This window comes from Ochotona curzoniae, unplaced genomic scaffold (genome assembly GCF_017591425.1).
Source record: "Ochotona curzoniae isolate NIBS_2020 unplaced genomic scaffold, NIBS_Ocur_1.0 scaffold_3890, whole genome shotgun sequence".
In the NCBI taxonomy this organism is placed as follows: domain Eukaryota; kingdom Metazoa; phylum Chordata; class Mammalia; order Lagomorpha; family Ochotonidae; genus Ochotona; species Ochotona curzoniae.
The window spans coordinates 23,296,733-23,312,148 of NW_024467115.1; positions in this window are offsets into that span (position 1 = coordinate 23,296,733).

The following is a 15,416-nucleotide window of genomic DNA, read 5'->3' on the forward strand; positions in this document are numbered from 1 at the left end:
AGTGAACTCATTTCTGACTCAGTGAAATGCAACAACGTGGCATTCTACAGGTTCCAGCCAGAGCAGGTCTGGTAGCCCTCAACCTGATGGCCAGCAGATCAAGAACTATAGTAGGGGAATATCAGGTGTCATTTTGTACACTGTAGCTAAAACTTTAAAACTACAGGGGATAACAGTGAACTGTTCATGTGCTGAGCTTGTGAGAACTCACTGAGATCCGTGGATTGTACTGGTCCCACAGGAAAATAATGCTGACTGTAGCATTGTACTGGTCAAAATAGGTCCGTGTGGCACCCAGACCTAATGTCCAACAGGTTCTTGCAAGATCAGTGCCACCAACAACCTAGCTATATAAGACACCTGGTCTCTCCCTAATCCTGGGACCTGCTGCAACTGGAAGTGGGAGAAAGGTTGTAGAGATAATGGTGCAGCCTCTGCACGGTATCACAGGAGGTGGAGAGTGGTGAGCCAGGAGCTCGGGCAATGGAGACTATAATGAAAACCTAACATAAGAACCCAGACCTGGAACTCACTGGAGGGAGTGGCACAATTGGCTGCAAGCAAAGAATTGTGTACCAACTGCAATAAGTAAAATCAAACTATAGACCTGTGGGCGACACAGCTTAGAAACCTGCCCCAAGGAGAAGACTCTGCTAACCAGAAGTACAATGACCAGAAGTACAAAAGAAGAGACAAAGGCACAATGAATACTACTGAAAACTCCCCTGCAAAGGAGCAAAACCCTATGCCAACCTCAGAGTTCACTGAGGAAGACATCGAGAAAATGGGAACACAGAATCCATAAGACTCATTTTAAAGCTTCTGATCAACAATGAGAAGCACATACAAGAGCTCAAAAAATTTAAGGAATATTTTTCACAAGCAATAGCAGCAATAAAGCAAAGCAAGGCTGATATATCAGAAGTTAAGAACACAGTAGAGCAAATTAAAAGTACCATGGAAAGTCTCCAAAATAGAATGAAGCAAGCAGAAGAAAGAATCTCAGAATTGGAAGATATTTCCTGCCACCAGGGAGAAGCAAACAAAAAGCTGGAAACAGAGCTGGATCAGGCCAAAAAAATATGTATATATATTCAAGAATTGAAAGACTATGAAGAGGCCAAGTGTAAGAGTTATGGGAGTCCCAGGAGGTGCAGAAAGAGAAACTGGTTTTATGAGTATATTTAATGAAATAAGGGAAAATTTCCTTAATCTAAAGAAACAATTGGGAAACAACATCTAGGAGGGGCACAGAACTCCAAATAGGCTTGACCAAAAGCGATCTTCACCAAGACACATGATCATCAAGTTCTCTTCAATTGAACATAAGGAAAAGATCCTTAAATGTGCACGTGAAAAAAATCAATTGACATATAAAAGAATGCCAATTAAACCCACAGGAGATCTCTCACAGGAAACTCTACAGGCAAGAAGAGAATGGAGTGACATATTTCACATCCTAAAAGAAAAAGAGTTGTTGGCCTAGGATACCATATCCAGCAAAGCTTTCTTAGTCTTCGAAAATGAAATAAAACTCTTCCACAGTCAAGAAAAGTTACAAGAATTTGTCTCTTCCAAACCTGCCCTACAAATGATACTTCAAGATGTTGTCTTAACAGAGCAGAGGAATAGCACTTCCCAAAACCAAAGACAAATGGGAAGAGCATCCCAGTAAAATGACAACAGAAGACTAAACCAATGAACAGCCTATTCCTAAAATGACAGGACCAAAGTACCACCCATACATATTATCCCTGAATGTAAATGCCTTAAATTCAATCAAACGTCATAGATTAGTAGACTGGATTAAAAAACAAAACAACATCTATTTATTGTCTAGAGGAGACACACTTCACCAACAAAGATCAGCAGAAACTATATTGCATGAGTTTTGATGTTTTCTGTTAGTTTCATCTCTTAAAACACTTCCTTCTGATTAAATTCTTCAATGACTCATAGATCATAGAGCAGCATTATTTTCTGCAAGAAGGTTCTTGATTTTCATTTCTTCAACTACATGTTAAGCTTTTTGTAACAATGTTATTTAACTTCATGGTGTTGTTCATTTCTTTTTTCTCTCTGATGTTGATTTTGTTTTGTGGCTTTTCATTGAAGGGGATGTATAGTATCTGTGTAATGGAGACTGTCATATCTAGTAACATGTCATTTAACTTCATGGCATTGTAGTTTTCTATTTTTCTTTCTATTGTTGATTTTGTATTATGACTTTTCATTTGAGAGGATATACAGTAGCTGTGAAATGGAGACTGACATATCCAGATGTGAGGATACAATGTAGTATGCATTTCTACTTCCACACAAAGATGGACTTACAATGAAACTGTTTACTATATCTTAACAATAGGACTCTGCCATTGTCCATGCCCACAATGATGGACATAGGACTGTGTATGAAGAACTATGCTTTAGTAATGATATAGAGGAACTAGGCGGGGGGGGGGGGATGAGGAGGGCGATTGGGGCAGGGATAAGAGAAATGCCAGGAGCCTAAGGAATTGTATCATAAAATAATAATAATAATAATAAATAAGTAAAAAAGAAAGAAAAAAAGAATTTCAATGGTGACACTAATTTGAAATATTTACTATATAAATTGTTTCTGATTCAAAGAAAGTCTAATTTGATATTAAAATTACTTAAAATGCAATGGCAGGAATAAATCAATAGAGTACAACTAGACAATACTCAGTTTTATTTAAAAAACAACTAGAAAATATGTTTCAAAACTTTATTAAAAATCCTGAATGTATCAGCCAGGTGTTGTGACATGATGAGTTACGCTGCCACCCAAGACAGTGGCATTCTATGAATTGAACCTCAATTACAGACTGTTCTACTTCCAACCAGCTCGCTGCAAATTGCCTGAAAAGAACTAGAGGATGACCCAAATCTTGAGCTCATGCCACACATGTCCCTGCCATAATAAGAGAGTTTCTGTCTCCTGGTTTTGAACTTGAATAGCAAATCTCAACATATTTTGATAACCAAATATAAATTTAGCAGTACAGAGAACAGTCTTTTAAAAAATGTATATTGGAGGGCCCAGTGTGGTGGCGCAAGTGGTTAAAGGTCCTCGCCTTGCACGCCCGGGATCCCATATGAGCGCCGGTTCTAATCCCGGCAGCCCCGCTTCCCTTCCAGCTCCCTGCCTGTGGCCTGGGAAAGCAGTTGAGGACGGCCCAAAGCTTTGGGAACCTGCACCCGCGTGGGAGACCCGGAAGAGGCTCCTGGCTTCGGATCGGCATAGTATCGGCCCGTTGTGCTCACTTGGGGAGTGAATCATCGGACGGAAGATCTTCCTCTCTGTCTCTCCTCTCTGTATATCTGCCTTTCCAATGAAAAAATAATAAAAATAAATCTTTAAAAAAATTAAAAAATATATATTGGGGACTGTATTTTTGAAAAAGGTGAAATGCTTTATTCTATTATATAGAGAATAAATAAATAAATAACGTATGTTTTAGAAATGGAGTATATATGTTAGTGTTTACATCTTAAAGATTTAATCTTTTTAAATATTAGAAGAAAACTCGAGAATTTTCTGAATAGAAAAGGCCTGTGATTTGAAATCTAATCATCATGAAGTAAAGTTAGTTTGATTCAGTTGCATAAAAACCAGAACCTCCTGCATTGCAAAAAATAAAAGCAATGACAAAATATGTATGTAAATTTCAGGTGCAAATGATAAATTCAGATAACAGACAAAAGGTTTGTTTTTCTAATACATAAATATATCCTGGAAAGAAAAACAAATAATAGGGGATTAAATTCTGCCTGCAGTACCAGCACCCCTTCTGGATGCCAGTTCTAATCCTGGCAACTCCACTTCCAATCCAGCTCTCTGCTTATGGAATCAGAAAGCAACAAAAGACGGCCCAAGTCCTTTGGGCCCGTGCACCCACATGGGACACCTAGAAGCTCCTGCTCTTGGCTTCAGTTCAGATCTGGCTGTTGTAGCCATTTAGGAAGTGAACTGGTAGATAGAAGACCTCTCTGTCTCTCCTTCTCTCTGTGTAACTTTGCCTTTCAAATAAAAATAAATTTAAAAGAAAATGCAAGTTCTTAACCACATCCTGTAGCTACTTCCTTGACATCTCTATTTTAGTATATGCACAACTGGCTGCTATAAACCTTTTTTTTTTCTCCCAAGCTAACATGTTTTTGAGTTTAACCTAAGTCAGAGTGGCACAGAACAGTGAAAGGATCAACATTAACATCCGTCATATATAACAACTGAGTACAAACTTAACATCAAAGTTTCTATGCAGATACATCTTGTTTAGCATTAACAGTTATAAATTGATGAAGTTTTTTGGGGAATCTGAAGCCAAAATTTAAACTTCGCAGTATATAGAGATTAAGCACAGTTTTGCAGAACTTTGCATTTTAACATTTGAAGAGTAGAAAAGTTTTAGGCAGGTGAGCAGGGAAATTCCCAACAACCTAGTGAATGAGGAAGACTTTAATTATATCCTACCTAGTAAAGTCCAGGAGAAGCAAGTAGGGAACCTGACCTTTTAAGTACAGACTGAGAGACTATAAGTTAGTTGGCCTTTTCCCTGGCTGTTCCAGACTTTCTATATCAGTGTCTCTCTCTGTCTATTTGAAAAGCCAAATGAGAAGCCTGGTCAGTAAGGTATAAGCTAAGTGATTATCAACTAGCTGACCTTTATTAGTCTCTGTCTATCTGAACTAATTTGGGGGCTCGCAAGCAACCCTGATGGCCGGTGTAAGAGAGGGCTGGGAGCCAAGGCTAGAACTAGATGAGGACCAAAGAAAGCTCCTCTCCTGAGTCCAGAAGGAAATTTATAATCCTTTTATCTCTGAGTGCCACTTGGGGCTGCTGGCTGTAGTTCTGATGTCACCAGACCCTATGAGAGGGTTTTGGGCTGCTACCATCCCATTTTCGAACACATTGGTAACTCAGTAGGATATTATTAATTTTGATGTTTCTTCCTGTTGTTGAAGTTGTGTAGTGACATCTCATTGGAGGGGATAATATTCTGCCAGCTCTACTTTCATACCAAAGATGGTCCACCAGTGAAACTGTTGAATTTATCTGGACAATAAGATACTGGACTCTCCGCATGGTCCATGCCCACAATGAAGGAATCCTGACTGGTTACGATCTGTACTACTGTAACAATGTGGAGGAATTCAATATGAGGGGAGGGGTTTAAGGAGGAGCTGGAGGAATCCCAGAGCCTATGAAACTGTGTCATAAAACGATATTAAAAGGAAAAAAAACATTAAAAATAAATTTAAAAGAAAAAGAATAGGAGAATTAGGGCAATAAATATAGATAATTTAGAGTAAATAAGAAAGTATCTCTACACATTTGAAAAGGATGCACCCTCAATCAGAATAAGAAAACACACAGCTATATTGAATACAATTTGTATGTACTGAATTAGGGAAATAATCTTGAAGTTCAATGATGTTCTCTGTTGCAGAACATATTAGGTTATAGACATATTCATTATTACTTCTGGAAGCACAGATGGGCACCATTCCTGTAGTAAGCAGTTGGTCTTTTAAAATTACATTTAACCTAACAATTGTTTTTCTGAGATTTGATGCCATCGGCCATATTCCAACATGTGTTAAGCCTTACAGCAGCAAAGTTTGCAATATGAAAATAGAAGCAAAAGGAGTTTAATAATAGCAACTCGATTCTTTAAAATTTGATACTTTTGCCCAGCGTGATGGCATAGCGGGTAAAGTCCTCCCCTTGAATGTGCTGGGATCCCGTACTGGTGCTTGTTCTAATCCCAGCAGCTCCACTTCCCATCCTGCTCCCTGCTTGTAGCCTGGGAAAGCAGTCGAGTAGGGCTCGTAGCTTTGGGACCCTGGAGCCGCTTGGGAGACTGGGAAGAGGCTCCCGGCTTCGGATTGGCTCAGCTCCAGCCATTGCAGTAACTTGAGGAGTGAACCATCGGACAGAAGATCTTCCTCTGTCTCTCCTCCTCTCTGTATATCTGCCTTTCCAATAAAAATAAATAAATCTTTTTTTTAAAAAATTGATACTTTAGGGGTGAGTTTTGGTATAATAGTCAGAACATTGCTTGGGGCAGCTGTGTCCAGAATCATAGAGCCTGGCTTCAAAGACCAGCTCTGCTTCCGAATCCATCTCCCTGTCAATATGCACCATGGGAGGCAGAAAGTAATGGCAAAGGTTCTTGGGTCATCCCTGCAACCACAGACCTGATTGAATTGCTGCCTACTGACTTCAGCTTGCCCCAGCACAGCTGTTGCAGGCCTTTGCAGAATGAGTCAAGGGCTGAAAGCCTGCTACCATTCTCTCTCACCCTCCTCCTCTTCCCTTGGGAGTCTTGTCATTCCAATAAAGTAAAAAAAAAGAGAGAGAGAGAGAGAGAGAGAGAGAGAGAGAGAGAAAGAGAATTAAAAAAATTTTTTTTTAAAAATATGGGTGGCAGAGGCTGACATGGTGGCATAGCAAGTTAATTCTCTTCCTGGGGCACATGCATCCCATATAAGCTTCGGATGCTGTATGGCTGCTCCACTTCCCATCCACCTCTGCTGTTAATGGCCTAGGAAAGCAGTAGAGGATGGCCCAAGGTCTTGGGCTCCTACACCCTTGTGGGAGAACTGGAGGAGGCCCCTGGTCCCAGTTTCAGACAAGCTCAGCTCTGGGCATTGCAGCCGTTGGGGAGTGAGAAGCAGAGGGAATATTCTCTATCTCCTCTCCTCTCCTCTCTCTTTCTCTTTCTCTTGCTCTCTCTTTCTCTCATCTGTCTCCCTTCTCTCTGTATTACTGACTTCCAAGTAAAAATAATAAATCTTTTTAAACAGGAGAATGGATGAATGATGACACTATGTAATGGGAGAGAAAAAGTCTGTAAAAATGTAATTTAAATTTCAAACAGAAATGTGTTGAATAGTGTGCCTAGCATGCTCCCTTCATGTAGAGAAAATGCGGAGAACACAAGAATGGATTTTTACTTGTTTATGTACAGGAACCTGCAGAAGCATCAGGAGGTGGAACAATGGAGGATAAAGCTGTGGTGATGGGAGCCAGCACTGGCAGAAAGCAGCTCATTATGCCAATTCTTTTTTATTTTGGAAAATTTAGCTATATTACCTGTTTTTTAAAGCATTTAATTTAACCCCAACTCTTCAAGGAAAGAAAACATGTCGAAGATAAAAATTAAAAAACAACAGCAACCTATTCAGAACTTAATAACAACATACTTCAGAATGAAGGCATATTCTGTGAGGCCAAGCTATAACACAGAAAAATACATAGCCTTACATTTTCTTTCTCTGCAAAATTAAATGAAGAAAATGAATTATATAATCAGCAGGAAAAAAATGAGAAATAGAGAAATAAATCTCAGAGAAACATAATTAATAAAAGAATTAGGCGGAAGAAAAAGAATTAATAATTAGATATTAATTACTACCAAACCACTGTAAAAAGATGAATAATATATGCAAATGACTGGCATGTTAATTGAAAAGAGAAAAAGAGAAACGCAATATTTGACAGCACAAACAGATGTGAAGCAAATCTTTAATTACAAAAAAAAATGTTTCGCGTTTCTTTGGTAACAAATTCTCAGCATTCAATGAAATGTGTGTAGTTTTGGGAAAATGGACTCAGAAAACCTCACTAACCTGATATTTCTGAAAGCCTTGCTTTCCATGAATGTCCAGTTACATATTGCCAAAACAGAAATTGATCCAGAGTGCATTATGAGCAAATTCTTTAAAAATATCAAGTAACTTTTTTTCATATTAAACTATTCCAAGATTACAAAACGATAAAATGCTGTTCAAATTTTGTTTAAAAGTTAATAAAACCCCGAAAAAAGCCAAAAGAGAAAAAGAACCTTTCACTTGCTTAACAAAAATGTTAGATAATTGAAACAACAAATTAAAACAATAAACTAAAAGATAAGATCCTACCTATTTAATTAGATCTTTAAAGTTAATGAATGGTTTAATTCTAGGATTTTCATTGAAAATACTACCTTAGGCCTGACGTAGTAGCTTAGTGGCTAAAGTCCTCACCTTGCATTCATCAAGGCTCCTTATGGGTGCTCCAACTGCTCCGCTTCCCATCCAGCTCACTGATTGTGGCCTGGAAAAATAGTAGAAGTCAGCTCAAAGCCTTGGGACCCTGCACCTGCATGGGAGATCCAGAAGAAACTTCTGGCTCCTGGCTTCAGATCAGTTCAGCTCCGGCCATTGCAATCACTTGGGGAATGAACCAGCGGATTGAAGATTTTTGTCTCTCCAATTGAAATTAAAAAGAAAGAAATAAACAAATTTTAAATGTTAGCTTGACATAGTAGACTCCATTACACCATCACTATACTTTCCCTCAAATGAAAAAACATGAAAGACATTCAACAACATTTATGAAATTAAAAGAAAAAATTTGCAACACCATGGACTTAGACAATATCCTACTGAAAAACCAATGTATCGATGAAGAAACGAAAAAGAAAACACAAAAGCTTCTTGAGTAAAATGATGTTATACAATGCAGTTTGCATCTTCACTTTCAAATCAATGATGAACCCCTAATGAAACTGTTGGATCTGTCTTGAAAATAGGATGCTAGACTATCTGGTATTGTCTGTACTAACAGACTGTTGGATAAATAACTGCCTATGAAGGACTATACTATTGTAATAATATGGGAAAAATCAATCGGGGCCAGGAATTTAGGGAAGAGGTAGGGAAATCCAGAGCCATGCAATTGTACCATAAAATTTAAAATAAAAATTTAATATTATCTTAATAATACAAAAAAGAAAGAAGTTATATGATTCTCTCCAAAGTTGCCTAGAATGTCTGAGAACATTTAGGATTATTTATTTACAATAATATTATTAATAACACTAAAGCATTGAGACATGTATATCACAAAAAGCTGTTACAATCTCAAATGTCAAGCAGTCTCATTTAACGTCAGAAATGAGACACAGGGGGAGGTTGTGTGGTACAGCAGGTTAAGTTACCACTTGGGAAACCCACATCGCATTTCAGGGACCTGGTTCCAATTTTACAGACTCCACTTCTAATCCAGCTCCCTGCAAATGAGCCTAGGATACAATAAATGAGGACTCCATTACTTGAGTCTTGCCACAGGAAATGAAGCTTCTGGCTCCTCACCTCTTCTTCGCCCTCAGTTGCTGCTGAGATTTGCTAAGTAAACCAGGGGATAGAAGATTGTGTGTGTGTGTGTGTGTGTGCGTGTGTGTGTGTGTGTGTGTGTGATGGTGGGGGGACAGAAGGTGGGAGGCCGATTGTGAGAAAGAATCTTTCAACTAATTCTTTGAATAAATGAAAACAAATTCTATACATTTGCATAACATTGTTACTCTGCAATTGTTTTCTGAGTTGTAAGGTTATGGTAGCTCTAGCATGGAATGAGCTATATTTTGATCTTCAATAAAAAGTGTTAAACTTTTACATTACTATGTAATTGATGTTTTCAATGGAAAAGAAAATTCAGTGTTATATAAAAAAAAGGCAAGACAGAAATGAGACCAACACAAGTTTTGAAAAGAACATTTCTACAGATGACTCTCAGAAATGAAACCTTGGAAAATGGAATATTTTAAGGCTCTTTCTGAGACAATTCCTCTGGGGACCAATGACTACCTCCAAGAAATAACATTGTTTAATTTGGCCACTAAACTGCCACTGATAAAACTTGACACTTTGGGGCTTTTGCTATAAAAGTGATGGAACACACAGTGAGACAGGTTGGATTTATGCATCACTGCTGCATTTGAAGCACCATATGCCATTATACTTGGTGTTTGATTTCATTTTCTTATGGTGGGATGTATTTGTTTAGGGAACCATAGCCCTTGAATCCTGGCCACACATGTGGTATAAGAAGTTTGACAATGAACTTGGCCTTGTACTTTTCCGTATGGAGATTGAGGGTTGTTTCATTGAAATTGTAAGGGCAGAACACAGATTGCAGAAGATTCACCTTTAGTGTGTGTTTAATAAGTAGAGGTAGCAATGACAGAATGCTATTCCAAAAACGGACCTTATAGACAGGGAACCACGGCCAACATGAGAATATGAATTGAAAATTCTCAGAACTATTCTGTGCCAGTCTTGGGTGCGAACACCTTTCACAAAGAGGAGGGAGATGTATGCCAATGGAAATAAATTAGTAGGACAAAGGATAAAATTCTTAAAATTCTTTTGATGCCTGAAGCTTTCCTCTTCAAAGTTGCCTACAGAGAGTGAGAAGAAGTGATGGGGTTTGAGTTTGTCATCTACTCTGAAAACAGAGGCAGGCACTGTGGAGACACAGAGGGCTTCCCGTGTTGCAGCTAGTCAAGGAAATGCTGACAATAAGTATACTTTATGGTAAAAAGCGCAACCTTGGGATTTCTTTCAAGAGGCCACAACAGGCTATACAGAGTAAAGTTGGTCTAAAAAGTAGGTGTGGATCAGCCTGTAGTGGCAGCATAGTGGCTAAAGTACTGGGAAAGCAGTACGAGATGATCCAAAACGTTGGTACCCTGCACCCACGTGGGAGACCTGGAAGAGGCTCTGGGCTCTTAGCTTCAGATCAGTTCAGCTCTGGCCATTGTGGCATCTTGGGGATTGAATCATAGGATGGAAAAATCTTCCTCTCTGTCTCTCCATCTCTCTGTATATCTGATTTTCCAATAAAAATAAATAAATCTTTTTTTTTTTAAAGTAGATGTCGCAAAAAGCCTAGCAGCCAAGTCAAGGGTATTGGCATGAAAGTATCTGGGAAGATGATTCAGAAGATCTTAGATATAGCTGAAATAGGAAAGAAGACAGAAGACCAATATGGACACACAGTGACATGATGCAGAATTTGGCAGTCTCAATGAGGTTGGAAAATAGACAAAAGGAAACAGGGACAACAGAAGACAGAAGGTCGTTGTTGGAATTTAACCATGGAGCTTAACCTATCAGAGAGCCATAGACGGACTACTCCTTCTGTTCTTAGCAAATATAACAGCAGTGCTCCCTACCCCCCACATTTTCACGTTCTAATCCCCAGAAGTTGTGACTAGGCCACCTTTTAGGACAAGGAGACTCAGAAGCAGGACTAAAGTTGGGAAGATGATTTTGAGCTGTTCAGTGTCTGCTGTGATTTCAGCATTCTTCTACCCCTAAGAGAAGGTAGAGGGTCAGAGTGAGAGAAAGAGATGTGATGCTGGTAGCAGCTCTTGGAGTGATGATAAGACTGGACCACAACCCAGACAGCATCCAATGCAGAAGCTCAAACAGGCAGCAAATGAATTCTCTTAGGGCCCCAAGGCATAGCCACCCTACTAGTGACTCTCCAACTTTAGGATTTCTGACCTCCAGAATTGTTGACTAATAAAGGCTGTTTTAAAACACGCAAGTATGTGGCAATATTTTTACAGCAGCAATGGGAAACCAATCCATATGGCATCATTATAGATTTTTACATATTTATGTAATCTATTCTTATACTACTCTTAAAAACACAAACAGTAATAACCACAGGGTAATATCTAAAACACCTGTATTTTTATAATAATTTATAAGCAGCATTTTTGCCCCTAACTAAGCTAAACTGATTATCTAGTGGTGAGAAGCTGGTCAAAATCAAGCTCATCTGATTCACTGAAATAGGCGTGTTGAGGATCATTGAAGAAATCCCCATTGAAGCAGCATTTGCCACTGAAAGACAGATGCTTTTGTGCCCACTCATCAATGGAGCAATGAAAATTTTTGAGACAGATGACCCCAATTCTGAGTACAATTCAGAGAATTTTGGAGTGAGGACAAATGTCTGTGCTTGCCATGGGGAAGTTTGCCAGGAACAGAGGGAGTCATCTTATGTCCAAACTTTATTGAATTATATATTTTTTTAAAGCCTCAGTCAAAACAGCCCACACAGTAAACGTTCTCCAGGGAATTCTGCAAGTGTATAAAACCCAAAAATAGTATAAAAAACTTCTTTTAAGGCTATGCTTGGTTTTACATACTTGCACAAGCATATTAATAAGTCAATGAAATTGACACATTATTGATATACAAGAGATTGAAATCTATTCACTTCCAAACAGGATAAAACATTCTGGGTACTTAACCCTATTTCCTGACGAGGCCAGATATCCAAGGTCTTCGTCTTGTTCAGGTTTGTTCATCAATCCTGTGTCTCTCGCCAACCAAACTGGTGAAAATCCCTTCTTCCTTCTCTTTCTTGCTTGTGCCTGGGGAGCACGGGGGATGAATGACAGGCTTCTACAAGCAAATGGCACGAGAGGTGGCCAGATCCTTTTCTGCCTCTCATTTTTACCCAACTGGAAACAAGTGCTTCACAAATGGCTGTTGGGATGAAACTGTTAGCCCTTTAGGGAACTCATTGAAGGCCTACTCTTCCACAGTCTCCCTGGCCTGGCTCCACTGTTACCATGACAACTGCAACTCTCCCAAGGGTCTCCACTTCCAACAAACTTCAGCTGCATGTTAGGGCATGCACGTATCACCTGCTGCCAAGCCAAAGGTGTGAACATGGACTGTCCTAAGGCTCTCTCTTTCATGTTGCCACCTTGACAGGAGCACCAAGTACTCTGCCAGCTCAGCATCAACACCATCCTGCTGCCTCCACAGCTTTTCCTGGGAGTGCAGAGAATTTGGAAAACAAACTTCAACCAAAAATGGTGGAACGGATTGAACCTTCCTGCTCCCTACCTCCTGGGCTGTCCTTCAAGAGAAAGAAACAAAACAGCATTGCTGATGCTTCATGAATTCCACCTTCTTTGAAGATCTAATATCCTTCCCCATCTAAACCCTTTATTCTATAGAGACCAAAGGTGTTGGGTTTATGAATCTGGCTCTGCTGGATGTCTTCTGGTAGCAAATCCACAGTGCAGGGCAGATGCACAAAGGTCTTTCTCTGAACTTAAAATGTGAGATACTGTGAAAGTTATATAGGTTGGCAGCAAAAAGAAGCACAGCTGTCCTTTATCACAACTTCACTATTTGATATTTTTTTAAATATGAATTTCACACTACAGTCATCAATAACTTTGGCAACTTTACATTGCAAATTGGTTTCCTCAAAACAGATCCCAGTTTTTGGGGATACTTAAGAGTATTATACATTTAAGAAGCAAGATATAAGATCAATAGATATATAGGTAAACATGTTTATACATTTATTTATCTAGAGAAACTCTGTAATGAAGGCAAGTATTCTGCGAAGTCAAGATAAAGTGCAGTATGCCTCTCTACTTCTTAATAAAAGATGGATTCCCAATGGAACTACAAAATATATCTTGACAATAGGATGCTAGACTTTCTACAAATCTATACTAAATATGTCATGACACACCTAAATAGAAGGATGATGGGCTTGTGATTGTTGTTTAAGGACTATACTATTGTTATAATCATCTTTTTTTAAATTCTCCATTTAAACTGGCTTTAAAAATTAAGAAGTCTCTATACTGACTTAAAGACTTCACATGATATGTCAGGATGAAAAGCTTCCTTGAAAATTAGAAAGTGTGGAAATAAGGAAAGGAAATCTAAGAATAAATGCAGTTTGCCTTTTTATAAGAGTCTAGCAATGTGCTCCATTTTTTCTTACTCTAAGTAGAAGATTGAGGCAAAGTTCAAACTGTACTATGTCTTAGAATTTGTGCCTCCTCTCATGAAAAAGCAATAGGGTCCGGGAGTCACACATACACAGACATACATACAGACACACTAAAAAAAACTGATAAAATATAATAAACAGTAATTTCAGGCATTGATTCACAGAACTTAAGACTCTCATCTGGATGGAAATGGATATAAATTATGTGAACCCTATGTGAACACTGGATTTCTGTCCAGAAACAATTTCCACATCCTAATGCTGGGAAGGGAATCCCAAACAAAGTGTTCTGGTCTTACTGACTTAAGGAGACAGGAGTACAGGGAGCAACAGGTGAGTAAGATTCACAGGGCAGAGTACTGGGCATGAGAGAACAATGAAAAAGAAAGAGCTCACTGATTGCCAGCAATCCAGCCATTCATGTCCTACCATCCAGAGAGAACAGGCTTCACTGAAGACATGGGACTCTCAGTTGAGACCCCCAGAAAGCTCTAGTGTGTGTCCTAGGCCATGAACTGTTGCATAAAGACTACTCTGCATCCACTGAGACAGCTCTACAAGAAGCTTCCAGGTTACTCAGTTGATCCTCAGGAACACAGGTGGCTTCAGAATGAAGCACAACATTCTTTAAGGAAAACCAAAAGCCAAGCAAAAAGCAATATTCAGCACTCAAGACACTAAATTTACCAAAATATATGGATAGCTAATATGTAGGGAGAATTTGACACAAAAATCAGAGGAGGTAGTTGGAGGTGGGAAGGCCAAACCTACAGAAAAAGATCCAGAATTAATAGAAAGAAAGTTCAAATGACATTTAAAAAGCTGGTATGTGCCCATGTCAGAAAGATTGAGGAAAAGGCTAACATGACTTTATATAGAGATTTTATATAGGAATAATTCAGTGGATGGGATTAACAGAGATTTAGAAACTGTGAAGGACTGCAATAGAAAGTACAAAAGCTAAGGCAGAAATGGATAACATGTTTATAATTGAGGCACGAGGAAAGCGGAGTCTCAAAGGCTTAGCCCAGCTGCCAAGACACCTGTATCTTTCTTCCACATCAAAAGACCTGGATTTGATGCACAGATCTGTCTTCTGACTCCACATTCCCACTGCGCAGACCCACCACCAGCACTGATGGAGCCAGTAACTGGGATCTATGTAGGATAGATTTCCTGACTTTTGGCGCCTGGCTCCTGGATTTATTCTGGCTCAGTCCCAATTATTAAAGACATTTGGAGGAGAGAGGAAAAAAAGTAGTTGGGAATTGTGTATATGTGTATGTATGTGTATATGTGTGTTCCACCCCATATTTGTGTTTTTGCTTCTTAAAATTTGTTGTAAAAAAGGAGAAAATAAAGGAGGAGGAAAAAGAAATATCTTTTCACAAAATAATAACAGAAAAGTTTTCAAATTGATGAAAAATTATAAATTTACAAATTGTAAAAGCTCAACAAACTGCACACTACAGGGAGAAAGATCACTAGATCATGAGAAATAATGTTCATATTACTAAAAAGAAATCGTCAAAATCCTTTGAAAATACACATTGCAGAGAAACAAAGATCAGAATTACATTAGATCTTGTGTCAGAAATTTAATGATTTTCCACCACTGGGAACACCTACAATGCCATGATACGCTTTAAATAGCAGCATGTTGGATTTGTGATTGTTGATGAAAAACTATACAATTATAATATTATGGGGGAAAATGATTTGAGGGGGAAGAATGGAAACTGAGGTAGAGGGGGGAATCCCTATACCCGCAAAACTATGTCAC